A 16,390-nucleotide genomic window follows, 5' to 3' on the forward strand; every position below is an offset into this window, starting at 1 on the left:
TGACATTCATCGCCTTTATGTTTTACAATAGAATGGAAGTACTTAAAATTCTTGATGCCAACAGCTATGAAACTTTTGTGTTACCCTGGCAATGTTCATGTATTTGTAATGATGGTAAAGAATTACCAGTTAGCTATGTCTGGAGGAAAAGTCTCTGGCTTGAAGACCTTTCCAGAAGAGATTTAGCATCATTATTTCTGAAATATGACCTTCCCCAGCAGCATTTCTAATTATACTCCCAAATTAGAATACACTGTGAAGACCAGACTCATCCTTGTGACTTACACCATTCCGTTCTATTGGCAAGTGAGCACTCATTGCAGCAAAAATGGTGTTAAGAATTGTGGACTGAAAAAAGGCAGCCTTTCGAATGCACCAATTCCCCTTGTTAGTAAATAACAGTGGCAGTAATTATGGGCCATAGAGGGCCACATTCTCAAGCATGCTTTGAGAAAAACTCATCACTGTCAGCACTCCTGGCCTTGGTTAGGTTCTCCTGAGCATCAAGAGAAGGAGTTTGAACAAAAGTCGTCTATAGAACCAGAGTATATGTTTAAGAAGTTTTAAGCTGCTGGATAGCTTCTCCAACAGGTTCCTTCAGAAAGGAAAATGAAGGACACCAATACATTATTTAGATCTGTTTTATAAATTTGCAGTCCTTGGCAACATACATTTGAAAGGATGAGATTAATAACCAGAATATCCTCACAAATGGGCTTTGAGAGCTTTGGTGTTTATAAGATCTCTCAATATTGTCCTCATAGAATTCTGGAGTCTTTTTTTATTATTATTCTTTTCAAACCTCCGTTAGTCCCAAGCCTCTTTTCAGCTACTTTTTTTGTATTTCAGTAACTTTCATATGTAGGTGTTTACTCAGGTAATTTACATCATGAAGAAAAATTGATGTCAGCAGAACACAGAAAGCAAAGGAAGAGAATAAGTCTAAGGGTTTCCTTGGAAATTCTCAGTACTTTTATGAATTGTGTGTCTGGGCCTTATTCCAGAATTCTGATGTACAACCATGACCTCAGACTTTACCAGTGTTCAGAGCGTTTTCAAAATGTTGATACAACTACTCATCTTTCAGGGCAATAGAGGCAGATAGAAGATTTTCTTTATATCATGCCCTTTGAAAACACAACTACTTATAAACCCAGAGAAAGATACCCAGCTGCTTGGTAAGGACACCAAATAATCAGCAACTGCTTAGCATTTACTGTATACTCCCACTCATTTATTGGATTTTCACAACACTGAGGTAGGGATCATTGCCATTTTTCACATGGGGGAAAGAGGCATAGACAAGGTAAAAATTTGCCAGAGGTTACACAGCTAGTGAGTGGTTGAAGATTTCAGCCATCTGTACCTATATCTGGAAACCCTATGTCTTGAACCCCCTCAGACCATCTTGCTCTGAATATCCCTTGATTCCCATCAAAATGATCTTCCCGCCCTTACTTTAGGACAAATACCCATAAGCCTATCAATCATAACTGGACAATATGCCCATTCTGAAGGACATCCTTGAGCTACTCAATGTCAGAACGCTTTTCTTGTTTGAGATTTTCTGGTATGTGGTAGGCACTCTACTGTACAGCGGATAGAAAACTAAAGAGATACAGTCCTTAACCTCAAAGGCTCTTGTCCCAAAGACTATACAGTCTCAGCTTTAACCAGCACATATCTGAGTCATCTGGAAAACTCTTAAATACTTCAGAGCCAGACCCATCTCAACATAATCACATCTGATGATCCAGAATCAGGATTAAGTAACTAGAATTGGCATGAATTTTTTTTTTAATTTTTTTTTCAACATTTTATTTATTATCAAGTATGAAAGAGTGTGATGGGTAGCTTATAATAGGTTTGGGGATGGATGTCAAAGAGATTTCTCTGGAGAAGCATCAATTAAGCTAATGCCAAAATAATCAACTGAATTTAGGAAGATGAAGTCACTCCTGTGAGCACTCCTGGAAGAGGGGAACATGTGGATGCTCAGGCCTTAGTGCGTTCCAGGAACAGACAAGAGCACTGTTGCCTGAGTATAACATGGGAGGTAGGAAGCCACATATAAAACGAGTCAGGGTAAATATTCATGGCTCCTGTTACAGTCTGATCAAGTAAGGTAGAGGAGAACCTCAGCTTTAGTGTCCCTCCCCTGTATTTTCCGTTCTCTTTTCCTATAAATTCTGTCAACAGTGTGCAGAACAATAAAACCTAACGATTGATGCAGTCTCAAATGAGCACACTCAGTTTTCCTTGTAAAATAGTCCTCCTCATTGGGCATTTCACAGATTCTGCTTTGCAGGAAGCACAGAGAGGTAGCACAAGGGATCTGTAACGAGATCACAGAACCTTGGGAGTAGCCTGAGGGGCTGTAAGCCAACAGTAAAGGGCTAGTATCAAATAGCCTCTATGTGGACTTCTCTCTTTTAGTCTTCAAAATGATTTCTATTTATTGAAAGCCCCTACACAGCAATAGCCATAGACCTTAATGCTTGACTTATTGTAATCACAGTCCTCTATCCCTCAGAAATGCCATTGTTCACTAAAGTATAAAGTTACCTCCCCCTAGAGTTCACCCCCCAACCAGGTGACTGGGAAAACCTTGCATTAATTTTGGTCATGCACTAAGTATTCTCAGCCTCCTCTGGGTCTTACCACATGACAGAGGACACCATTCCTCCCCTATGAGCAGTGGGGACACATTGCAGAAAATCACTGGCCTCTTGTGTAAATCTTAACTATGGCAGGCAATCACAAGTCACCTTGACATCGTATCTTTAACTGACGTGCATAATCATTTGCAAGTCAGATACCATTTTAAAATTTAGAAATTAAACTTTCCTTTATATCTTATGACTATACATATGTATAATATACATATCTGTATATATAGGTAGAAAATTCACTTAGTAAAAAAAATGATGCAAACAGTTAAGTTAAAAAGAAAGGAGCCAAGCATCAATTCCATAAAGAAAGGGTAGAATTGGCACAAACTCCCCTGAGGTCTCACATACCAGGTAACTCAAAACTTGAGGCCAAATGGGCAGGATGTAGGTCTTTGGGGCTCTCACCTGCTCTGGCTCCTCTGTAGTCAGTGTTTCTCAATGACCAGAATTCACAGTCTTTGCAGGTAAAACTTCTGGGCATGGAGCCTACCAACACTACCATGACACATGAGGACTGGATTCTGAGCATTTGAGGAAGAACTCGGAGAGGTCTAGAGAGAGGCTTTAAGAGCAAATAATCCTTTTTGGCCTGTAGGCTTTTGCCTGGGAACTCTCCAATCTTCTCCACCCTTCTCAAATTCTGTTTCCTCTCTTGTTCGTTTAAAATGCACATTTCGGGGGCGCCTGGGTGGCGCAGTCGGTTAAGCGTCCGACTTCAGCCAGGTCATGATCTCGCGGTCCGGGAGTTCGAGCCCCACGTCAGGCTCTGGGCTGATGGCTCAGAGCCTGGAGACGGTTTCCGATTCTGTGTCTCCCTCTCTCTCTGCCCCTCCCCCGTTCATGCTCTCTCTCTGTCCCAAAAATAAACGTTAAAAAAAAAATAATAAAATGCACATTCCTTCCATTAGGAAGGTGCTTTAGATCATGGACAGCCATACCTCTCAGGAATTTCAAAGATTGCAAGAAAAAGAGATACAGGGTGACTCTTCTAGGTTAGATAATAAATGGTTTTTCTTCAAACTAAATAAATGGCAAAGTAACACGTCATAAGTTTCAAGTTGCTGTTAGTAAAGTAAGAAGGAGGTTCTTGATGTTTTCCAAGTTCTATGGTCCAATTTACCAATTTTCAAAACATGAGATTCAGAACAGCATCTTTTCGGATAGAGATGAAGTATTTATAGGCATCTCAGATTAGTGTGTATCTTGAGATCTTGAGGTCAGAATAAACTTGACCCCCAAAACCACTGCCTTTTTTATTCATACATGAATAGTCATAAGTCGATTGATAGTTCCTGACCTAATTAGGGCAAGAACCTAAGAAATACAAGAAGCATCCGAGGCAAGAAGGGACTAAAAAATCATGAAGTACAGGTATATTGACACCTGTCCTTCTCAGGTTCCTCCTGATGGCCTCGAAGGTCCTGTCAGCTCACCTTGAATATTAGAGCATATGACAAAGGCCTATTTTTCTATAGCCATAAACCTTTTGAAAGAAAAATGAACCTGCTTCCTTGTTTAGAATACCAGTTCTTTTAGGATACTTTTAGATTTGAGATTCTACAGTTTTCAATTACCCTTTCAGACTTAGACAGTCTTTTAGTGATAAGACTGATTACATTAGCTAAAATTTCAGAGAAAAGCCATATCTTATTCTAACTTGCATGATTTTTAACAGTCTAATATTTCAGAACCATGCCTGCAAATAAGGGTTATTTGATATGTACTTTTTAGTATTGGTCTGTTATGCAGAATTAAAGAATTTATACTGAAACATTAGGCAAGTGATTCAGAGGTACTGGGCTAATTTTCTCCCCCAAATATGAAGTAGGCCCCCCACTCCCACCTATAATTACCTGGTAAACAAGAGGGCAAATTTTGTTTTTAAGGTTTTTTTTTTGGGGGGGGGGACTGAGCATGAGTTGGGGGTGGTGGGGGAAGGGAGAGTATCTCAAGCAGACTCCATGTTGTCAGTGTAGATCTTGATGCAGGACCTAATCCCGTGAGCCAGGAGATCATGACCTGAGCCAAAAATCAAGAGTCAGACACTTAACCAAACTAGCCACTCATATGCCCCAAATTTGATGTATTTTAAAGGCAAGAATATAACAAAAGATGTACAAGAAGCAAAACGCTGTCAATTTATCATTGTCAGCATGCTTAACAGTTCAATCATTCAATATGCAGACCTCTAGGATTACAGTATATAGTAACGAAACAAAAGTGAAAAGTTTGGCAGTAAGACAAATTAAAGATTTACAGAGACCTAGGACAAGTCGTTGTCCTTAAGTAGTTCAGATAAAAGACAGCAGTGCTTATTAAGAGATCTACTAGGACATTAAGAGGTTGCCAGAGTGCTTTAGGGGACACTATGGGAGATAGATTAGTGATCTTAGAAATGGGGCCTAAATGATGAAAGTGCACTCTGCCTCAAGAATACTGCTTGGCATCAATTGCTTGGAAGGGATCAGGAAAAGAATGAAGTTCTTGTATATCACCTTCCCAGTTACCCAAGATGTAGTAGGGATCATTTTCCTTCACAGATGAGAACATGGTGGGGATAAAGCTGGATATAATCAGTATAACAGAGCTAGGGAACAGTTTATAATTCACCTCAGATCAAAGGCTAAAGTATATGCTTCTTTTTACTTTACATTACCCTAAAAAAGACAACTGGAGATAATTGTGAGAAAGTTGGATGGGGTCATATTATAGGTCATCTTGAATGCCTTTTAAGAATTTACATTTTAACTTCAAAGTAATATGGAGTCACTGAAGGTATATGAATTTGGAAGGATCAAATAAATTGCCTTTATTAAGTACCAAAGTTCAAGAGAGAAAGGTGTTGTCATCCAAGCTTCCCATTCTTTTATGTGGGGGACACAGATTTTTTTCATGGGTTTTTGGGGGGGGCAGGGGGAAAAATACATAACTTAGTTCTTCAGGCATTTATTATTCTCTGGTTTGAATCCTGATTAAACTGATTTGTAGGACTTCAGATAAGTTGCCTCAGTTCTCTTTAAAATGTGGATAATACCTAGTTTGAGAGTGTTGTATGAAAATCAAATAAGCTAGTATGTATAGAGTGGTGACAATATGTCTTGACATATTCATGTTATTTTGTACTATGTAGTGTGTACTTTTATTCTTAATCAATTTTATATTTAGTATAATTATCTTGTTACATTTCAAAAAAGATCTAAAACACCTAAAAAAAGTAATAGGAGGAGAAATTCTGGTATATAGGGTAAGGAATTCTAGTAATAGCCATTAACAAATCAACACAACAGCTTACCTCTGTTAGGATTGCAATAACCTGGTACAGCTAGTGTAAAAATGAGTTTAATGTTCTTAATGGGAGAGACATGAATTAGTCAACAATCCTTTTCAAATCACTTTTAGCATTGGCAAATACTGGTATGTAGTTTGTGTTTAGGCAACACAGATGAACAAAACGCTAACAAAAAGTAACAGATGTTTTTGGTCAAGTTGTGCAGTCAAGAGAGCTGGAGCTAATGCACAGTTTATATAAATGTCAAAACTTTTATATTACATTTTCAAAATTAACAGAACTGTATCCTAGGACAGTACATGTCATTTGATTTTATGAAGGTCATTTTGACAATGACAAAAATATGTCCAGTGTGTTTTGAAAGCATGGAGTAGGGAGACCAAACGCCAGTAAAGTCAGAGAAGACTATTCAGAGACAATCTGGCAGCTGTCAATGCAGCAGAAGTGGGATGTAGAAAAGTACATACGTATATAGATACGGCAGGTATAGTTTTGACAGTAACCTATATGTTCAGAGTTTTAATGTGATGGGACAGACAAGTTTATAATCTTTTCTCTTGTTCATTAGAGTTGATACCCAAGATGTGCTTATTCAAAATTGAGTAGTGATATGCAATTGAAGACCTCCATATTTGCTTTACATTTGCGAATGCTTAAAATGAGAACACTGGACATTGTAGATTTGAAGGAATGGAAGAGGAGAAAAACAACAAAGGGGAGAGAACGGAGGACAGATGAGCCAGTTGGCAAACCTTCACGAAGTTTAAGAGGATTTGGGAAACACCATTATTTGCATACCAGCATCCATTCCTCATTATTGACAAATAGATTCAACCCCAATTTTGTGGAGGTGGCAATATATTCAGGAGAGGAAGGCTTCTCTAGAGCTCCAGTAAATGAATCAGTCAGTCAAAACTGATCACAGTTTAGTGTTTAAACTAAATCACTTCCAGTAACTGGTTTTGGAGTGAGTATACTTCCCTGTCCTGATCAATGAAACTTAAGAGCCATTCTACTGGGAACATAAGGAATGTGGCTTCCATTTAAAAAAAAACAAAAAAAAAAAACAAACAAACAACACACCATGCTCTCCCTCCCCCACTCCATAAGGAGAGACCTGCAAGAAACCATATGTTCTTCCTTTAGGTGGTCAAAAAAGAAAAAAAAAAAAAAAAGTGATTTGGCCATAACCCTGGAAGCCTGAAGATTCACCACTGCTGGGCTATCTCATTTTCACCAAGGTTGTAGAAAGTTCCTGACAAGCTATGTTCAGAGTGAAAAGCATATGAAATACTTCTCAGGCCACATTAAAAAGTTTAAACTTTCTACTATAACCATACAGGAATCACTAGATTAAATACTTGAAGTGACATGGTCAAAGTTGCACTGTAGACAGTCCAAGTGGGGACTAGAAAGGATTCAAAATACTTGTGTCAAGAAAAATCAGCAAGGAAGAACATAAAACTCAACATCCCCCAAAATTTAAAAATGGGCAGAAGGCATGAACAGAAAATTTATCCAAAGAGGACCTAGAGATGACAAACAGATGTGAAAAGATGCTCCTCACTTATCAGGGAAATGCAAATGAAAACCCCAATCTCACACCTGTTTGAATGGCTAAAATTAACAAGAACCAGGAGGTGGCAAGGATGTGGAGAAAAAGGAATCCTTGTACACTGACGATGGGAATGCAAACTGGTGCAGCCACTGTGGAAAACAGTATGGAAGTTCCTCAAAAATTTTAAATAGAACTACCCTATGATCTGGCAATCACACTACTGGGTATTTACTCCCAGAATACAAAAACACTAATTCAAAGGGATACATGCACCCCTATGCTTAAAGCCACTTGATTTACAATGCTCAAGGTATGGAAGCAGCCCAAGTGTCCTTGAATAATTGATAAAGATGCAGTGTGTATGTACACACACACACACACTTATTTAGTGATGAAAAATAATGAAATCTTGCCACTTTCAACAACATGAAGCTGGAGCTTATAATGGTAAGCAAAGTCAGTCAGAGAAAGACAAATACCATAGGATTTCACTCCTATGTGGAATTTAAGAAACAAAAGGAGCAATGGCAGGGGTGGGAGGACAAGAAACAGACTCAACTATACAGAATTGATGGTTGGGGGGGGTGGTGGTCCATGACTCATGGCCCATGAGTTCAAGCCCTGCATTGGTCTCTGTGCTAACAGCTCAGAGCCTGGAGCATGCTTCGGATTCTCCCCCCCCCCCCCCATTCATGCTCTCTCAAAAAAATGAACATTTAAAAACTTAAAAAAAAATAAAAGAAAAAAGGAAATAGTCAATGTAGTCAAATATCAGGACATAGAGATGGGATGGAAAAGGGCAATTTTATAGAATGTTTAATAGTTGCATTTAAAAGCAATTGATGTTATCACAAATAAAGATGGAGTTAAAAATTTCTTATTTAAATACTTTTTCAGGGAGCACTTAAAATTACAATTCCTAAAAAAAAGAAATCACTTATCTAAGACACACACATTATGTATTCAAAATTCAGAAGTCACTATTTTAAGATGTATTTTTCCCCAAGAAATCACAGCATGCTATATTGAACAGAGAAGAAGGCCAAATTAAAGTTTTGTGCAATGGATTTGTTCTTTTATCATTATATGTAGACTGAGGGGGAAGTTGTTTTCTTGGAATTACCTACACTCATTTTTAAAAGTGTAATGTTAAATCCAGATTCTTTACATAATTAATCTTCTGATTACAATACTTAGAATTCATACCAATGGAATACCATTAAAATATTTAGCAACAATATTGAGATAATTGTGTTTACTTCAAAGTATTCTCATTTTAATATGTGAAAACTACACTTTCATACATTTTTTATTCTTTCTTTAGCATGCAATAAAGAGTTCCTTTCAGATGCTAAGAAAATCATACTTTTCCAGTGCCAAATGTAAAAGTTGGATCTTGGATGCCAACATAAGTTTTAGTTAATGTAGAAAATTAAGTGTTGCTCATTTAAGAGGTTTTAGATTTAAAGTAGGTCAGAAGTTTATTAAAACAGATCTACTTTAATACGTATCAACATAGGGGGATTCACAGGTGGCTGAGAGAACTCAGTGCTATACTTGCAATTAGAAGGATCCTGAATATACAGGAACTTTCAGACAATAAGAGATTTAAGAATTATGACAAGACACACTCTACAAAGCTGATTTTCTTATGTTAGTTTAATAAAACAGCTCATTAACTGATACCCAATTAAGGTTTATCCTCCTTTGTCTCCCAGTGGACTATTTCATCCGTCAAACCACACTCTGGAAGAACCATATACGTTTACTGGATTGTGTAAGCAATCCTGTGTGTTTGTGCATGTAGTTTCCTGTGCAGGTTTGTAGATTTGCATGTGTGTCAGACTTTTCTGTACTCAGTACTGTGCTAGCATGAAGAGTAATCAACAAGGTAGACAGGGACGGTAAGCTCTCAGGGCAGGAGCCAACAGGGGATATGGATAACAAAGGTAGGGTTATAAATATGATGAGGATATATGGAGCTAAGTGTTTTAGGAGGATATATTGTTCTGGGATCGGTCTTTTCTGATCAAGTTTAAGGATTAATGGAACAAACTAGAAAAATACACGCAAGAGTGCATTAGAAATGGGATGGGAGGCTGCAGGATAGAGGACACAGTATTGAATTCCAGTAGCTTCTGCAATCACTGAACCCTGCAGGGATACCAGCCAGTTATCTGCAAGTAGACCTAACAATGCTTTGCCTCACAGACCAACCATGCAGACTTGCTTCCTACCCCAGTTATTAAAGTTTTAATATGCAACACTTGCTTACATATACAACTGGAAAGTGCAAGGGAATTCTAATTTTTCCTCCTTCCTCGACCAGATAAGCTATCCTGGAAAGCTGTTGTCTTTCAAAAGACAGTCTGGCAATAGCATACAGTCTTGATAGTAAAGTGTGGCCAGTTAAGTAACAAGCTATTAAATCTGTTCCTCTTCGTATCTGGCTCACTCTTCTTATGTGCTTGCTTTCTGCAATTCACAAAAGCACAGAAAACTTTTCCTCAGGCTTATGGTTTCTGGGAAATCCAGGCATGGTATTCTTTCTTCCCCCCACTATGTGGCCTTAGCATAGGGTAATGCCACTAGGTGACTCACTGATCTAGTAGAAATTGGGAGGTCTTTGTTGGTGTTAAATGGGCAGTGATGACTGTAGTGCCATCATAATCATTAAGACTTTTACTAGTGCTTCTGGTTCAAAGTGGTGACATGAGAGAATCCTGAAATCACTTGCTCTCATGGACATGAGGCAGCTTCAGAGGGATATTGGGGTTCGTAGTGTCTGGAGCTGATGGCCATGAAAGAATTCTTGAAGAGGTCTTTGGTGGAAAAAGTGATTTTATTAAAGTATGGGGACAAGAAGGGGGGGCAGAAAGAACTCTCTGCAGGACCCTGTGGAGAGACTGCTTATATAGTTGGGACTTGAGGGAGGGAAAATCCAGGGGAAGTTTCCAAAGAGATTTTCGTATGCTAAAGACGACTTACAGTATACTGGAGGCCTAGCTATTGTCAAGCTAAGGTGGTTTTTCCTCTAGCAAAGCATTAGCATTAGGACAGTAGAGAGTTCCTGGAGAAATGTTTTTACTCTGCCAGCCTCGTGTTTGTCAACGGACTGCCAGTTATAAGGAAACTTAATTTTATCTGCCATTTACTTCTGCCTTTGTTTCCTGTATCAGGTAGACCAAATGTACAACAATATAGGAAACAAATTTCTTCTGAAAGAAATCCAGTAACTAGCTGAGCCACTCTTCTACTAGGCAAATGAGGGAAACACCAAGTGGGTAGGAGAGGCTAAGACACAATCTCGGGATTAACCTCACCCCCTGAGCCCCCTACACGGCAGGCCACAATTGGTAGGGGACTTAACTTCAGGCTTCTCCCTGGGAAGATAAAATTTGAACCTCACATCTGTCACTCTAACTTCTAAGACTTGAACTGGGGAAATGAGACCCCAAAACAGCTAGTTTTGAAAGCAAACAAGGCTTGCACCCATGAGACCCACAAGGTTATAACAAACGGAGAAAATGTTGTAACAAGGCTCATGTGAACTCACCCACCCAAGGGCCCAGCGTAGAGGCAACCACTGAAAGTGTCTACCCTTTTTGTGACACTTAATTGCCCATCTTCAAGGCTTGGCCTCAGGGGCAGGCATCTAATTTAACACAGGGGACTAATCCTCCCCAGAGACCTCAGAGGGCAGGCACTGTGATTAGTCTTCCTCTGCCTTGCTCTGCCACATGGTCACAACTTGATCACCTAGCTCTGATTGCCAAGTAGGGCTTACATCTGTGGACCCCACAGCACTGCATCAAACGGAGGAAGCCCACCCTCAGGGCCCAGCACAGTCACAGCAGATTGAAATGTGCCCCCAGGCATGCTATTATCAGCTTACTTTCATAGCTGTCCTCTGGAGGATCAGGCTTATTAAACACATCTCAAAAGTGACTCAACTCTTCAGGGATCAGAGACATGAATAGGTACCACCCTGGCAGTCTCCCTCTGCCCTACCGCAGGTGGCAGGGTGTTTGAGAAAGGAGCATGCATACACATCAGGCGCCCTGGCTTTTGTGGCTACTGCCCAAAGGACACATCCCCTAATAGTCTGGCTCTGGTGTCTATGGAGGCACAGGGCTTGTATTCACAGGTTCAATGGGACAGTGGCAAACAGTTAACTGGGTACTACTCCAGAACTTCAAGCAGACGCAGCAAACACACACCAACCGGTCTTCCTCTGAAAGATGTAGATTAGCATACTTTAAGAGCTACTGCCTGAGTGTCTAGAACTCAGAGGTCCTCCCCTTTGGGACACTGACAGGTATTGGTACATCCTCAACTACTGGGAGACACTAAGAATCAGGGAGACTTGTTAGGCAATGAAAAAATGTTTGAGAGTCAAGAGCTAAGGCAGAGTTGACCAGGAAAGTCCATCTCCTACACATGGCCACTCCTTCAAGACCAGGAGATTTGGTTGTTTTACCTGATGCATAGAAACCAACACCATCAAGCAAAATGAAGAGGAATAGGTTCCAACTTTAAGAACAAGATAAAACCTAAGAAAAAGACTTTAATGAAAGAGATAAGGAATTTACTGGAGTTAAAAATAGCACTCAGGTAGAGACGAATTAACCAGAATATAGAAATATCAAATAGAAGTCCCAAATTGAATAAATTCACTGAATTAAATACATTCAATAGATTAAAAAAACAGACTAGATGCAGCAAGGGGGAAAAAGCATCATTGAACTCCAACACAGGGCAATGGAACTTGCCCAATCAGAGTAAAGAGAAGGTAGCTTAATAGGGATTTATAGGAAAACATCAAGCAGATTAACATTCATATTATCAAGATCCCAGAGAGAGAAGACAGGGCAGAAAATGTGAAGAAATAATTTCTGAAATCTTCCCTTATCTGGAGAAAGACATCCAGATCCAGGAAGGCCAGAAAGCTCCCAATAAGGTGAACCCAAAGAGACCCTCACAGAGACACATCATTAAAGTGCCAAAAGGTAAAGACAAGGAATTCTTTTTTAGGTTTAGAGAGGGGGGGAGGGGCAGAGAGAGAGGAAGAGGGAGACACAGAATCTGAAGCAGGCTCCAGGCTGAGCGGTTAGCACAGACCCCAACATGAGGCTCAAACTCACAAAACCATGAAATCATAACCTGAAGTCAGAAGCCTAACTGACTGAGCCACCCAGGTGCCCCTCTTCCCCCCCCCCCCCCCACCGCCTTGTAAGTTTAAGAGACAAGGAATCAAAAGCAGCAAAAGAAAAACTTGTTACATACAAGAGGACCCCCATAAGTCTATTAGATTTTTCAGGGAAATTGTGCAGGCCCAGAAGAGAGTGGCACAAGTATTCAAAAAGGCTGGGGAACAAAAAAAAAAAAAAAAACCCTGCCAAACAAAACTTCCCAACAAACTTGCCCTTCAGAATTGAGATAGTTTTGCAGACAAGTTAAATAAGTTCACCACTAGACCAGTCTTGTGAGAAATGGTGGAGGGACTTTGTTTCGCTGAAAAGAGCACTAATTAGAACAAAAATTGTAATCCTTAGTGGTAAAGATATAGTTAAATTTAGAATGTTGTCAATTCAATGGGTTAATTACTTATAAAGCTAGCATGACATTTGAAGATTTTAGCAAAAATAACTATAGCTGTAACAACTGGTTAGTGGTTACACAAGATAAAAAGATGTAAATGGTGACAAAAGATAAACATGGTGGGAGAAGTCAATAAAAATACAGATCTTTATAATGCACTCAAACTTAAGTTGTAATCAACTTAATACTGTAATCAACTGTAATACACTGTTACATAGAAGTTGTTTTACAGAAGCCTCATGGTAACCACAAAGCAAACCCTATAGTGGATACATGAATGATAAAGGAATTTAAGCAGACGGCTACAGAAAAATCACTCAAGGCAGAGTAAGAGAACATGAAAGGAATAAAGAAATTACAAATAGCCAGAGTGTAAGAGCAATAATTATGTGCTTACTGCTTTAAATGTAAATGGATTAAGTTCTTCAATCAAAGACAGTGGCTGAATGTATTATCCTCTTTATGTGCGGTCTGCAAAAGACTCGCTTCAGGTGAGAAATAGACGGAGGAAAAAAAAAAATCAATGGATGGAAAATTATCCATGCAAAGAGAAACAAAAAGAACAGTGGGTAGCTATACTTCTACCAGAAAAAAACAGACTTTGAAACAAAGACTGTAAGAGGCAGCAAGGTCATTCTATAATAAAGGAGTCAATCCAGAGGGTAACATTTGTGAAGTACCCAACAAGAGCCCTTAGATCTATACAGCAAATATTAATGCACCAACAGGAGAAATAGAGAATAGTAGAAAACTTAAGTACCTCAAGTCAATGGATATAGCATCCAGACAGAAAAATTTAAAAATTAGGAAATATTGGCCTTAACTGACACATTGTATCACATAACCTTAACAGACATACACAGAACATTCCAGCCAAAAATACATTCTTAAGTGCACATTGGCCATTCTCCAGGACAGAAATGTTAGGCCTTAAAACAAGCCTTAAGAAGTTTAAGGTTGAAATACATCAGGCATCTTTTACTAAGCACAATGGTATAAAACTAAAGATTAAAGTTTTTGGATTTATGCTACCAGCAAATGAAACTAAAAGTAGGACCCCAAACTAAAGTTTCACACAATGAAAGCCAAGAAAATTAAAAGGCAACCCCCAAATGGGAGAAAGTGTCTGCAAATCTTGTCTCTAATACCCCAAATATATAAAGAACTCCAACTCAAAAATACAGTTAAAAAATGAGAAAATCTGAATAGACATTTTTCCAAAGACATACGGATGGCAAACAGGTATGTGAAATGAGGCTCAACATCACTAACCAGGGAAATGCAAATCATAACTGCAATGAGATCACTCTACACCTGTTAGAACGGCTATTATCAGAAAACAAGTGTTGGTGAGGATGTGGAAGAATGGGAACACTTCTACAATGCTGATGGGAACATAAGTGGGCACAGCCACTATCAGAAACTTTATGAAAGTTCCTTAAAAATTAGTACTATTATAGGATCCAGTAATCTACTTCTGGTTATCTTTCTGAAGGAAATGAACACTAAATGGAAAATAGACCTGTATGTCCTTGTTTATAACAACCAGGAGATGGAAGCAATCTAAGTGCCCACTAATGGATAAAGAAAATGTGATCCATACAGAATATTAAGCCATAAAAGGAAATTCTGCCATTTCTAATATGGGTAGACCTTGAGGAAATTACACTAAGTGAAAGAAGTCAGAGAAAGAATTACTGTAGGATCTCACATGCAGAATAAAAAAGAGCTCATAAACATAGAACACTTTAGTGGTTGCTGGAGGTTGGGGTGAAGGTAGAAAAATAAAGTACAATCTTTGTTATAAAAGAAGGGATGTTATAGTCCAAGGGATGTAATAAAGAACACAGTGACTATAGTTAGTACTGTATTGTATAATCAAAAGTTACTAAAGGTAGATGTGAAAATTCTGATCCCAAGAAAATAAACAACAAGCAGGGATAGAGGTTAAGTAGACTTTGTGGGGATCTTTTAGCAGTATTTACAAATATCAAGTCATTATGTTGTACACCTGAAACTAATGCAATGTTCTCTCTCCATTATAGCTCGTTTTAATAGAAAAAAAAAATCACAGTGCCTTCCTGTGTGCTAAAACAGGTCACAACCAAGACGACAAAAACAAACCACATAGCTTTGTTTAGGTAGTGGCATATTGATTGTATCCAAAGGATCAGGTAGCTTTTCTGCCCACGGACGCCACTGGCTGCCTGAGGAAGCATGGTCTCCCCACCCACTCCCCATCATTGTCTAAGTTGGGGTCTCCCAAAGAGCCTCAACAGCTGAAGAAGCTCTTCATCAAAGGTTTGAGCTTTGAAACAACTGAGTCTGAGGAGCCATTTTGAGCAATAGGGAACGCTCATGGACTGTGTGGTTAGGAGATCCAAACAGCAAGTGCCCCAAAGGCTTTGGGTTTCTCACCCAAACCCACTGTGGAGGAGGTGGGTGAAGCCACGAACACAAGACAACACAAGGTGGATGGAAGGGTTGTAGAACCAAAGAGGGCGGTCTCAAAAGATTCTCAAAGACCTGGTGCCCACGTAACTGTGAAAAAGGTTGCTGGTGGCCCTAAAGATGACCCTGAAGGCCATCATCAAAGAGATAATTTTGAGCAGTATGGGAAAATTGAAGTGATTGAGAGGACGAGTGGCAAGACGACAGGCTTTGGTCTTATAACTTGAGGACAGTGACTCCGCAGGCAAGATCATCATTCAAAAATGCCACACTGTGAATGGCCACATCTGTGAAGGAGAGTCCTAGTTAAGCAAGAGATGACAAGCACTTCTTCCTTCTCAGAAGTCGTTCTGGAAACTTCGGTGGCCGTCATGGAAGTGGTTGTGGTTTTGATGGGAATGACAACTTTCATCAGGGAGGAAACTGAGGTAGGTGGGGTGGCTTTGGTGGCAGTTGAGATGGTGGTGGATATAGTGGGAGTGCAGCTGGCTGTAGCAGATTTGGTAACAATGGAAGCAATTTGGGAGGTGGCCGAAGCTATGATGATTTCGGCAATGACAATCAATCGTGAAATTTTGGACCAATGAAAGGTGGAAATTTAGAGGCAGAAGCTCTAGTCCCTATGGTGATAGAAGCTAGTACTTTGCCAAACCACAAAACCAAGGTAGCTATGGCGGTTCCAGCAACAACAGCTGTAGCTAGCAGTGGCAGAAGGTTTTAACTACTGCCAGGAAACAAAGCTTAGCTGGAGAGGAGAGCCAGAGAAGTGACAGGGAAGATACAGATTACAACAGATCTGTGAACTCAGCTGAGCACAGT

At 39.5% G+C, this 16,390-nt stretch overlaps 1 pseudogene; it reads left to right on the top strand.

Moving 5' to 3' along the window:
* The first annotated feature begins 204 nt into the window (after positions 1–204).
* Positions 205–16,346, top strand: LOC121037886 (heterogeneous nuclear ribonucleoprotein A1-like; annotated as a pseudogene).
* The last annotated feature ends 44 nt before the right edge of the window (positions 16,347–16,390 follow it).

This window comes from Herpailurus yagouaroundi, unplaced genomic scaffold, assembly GCF_014898765.1.
Source record: "Herpailurus yagouaroundi ecotype Mexico unplaced genomic scaffold, PumYag 164, whole genome shotgun sequence".
NCBI classification, from domain to species: Eukaryota; Metazoa; Chordata; class Mammalia; order Carnivora; family Felidae; genus Herpailurus; species Herpailurus yagouaroundi.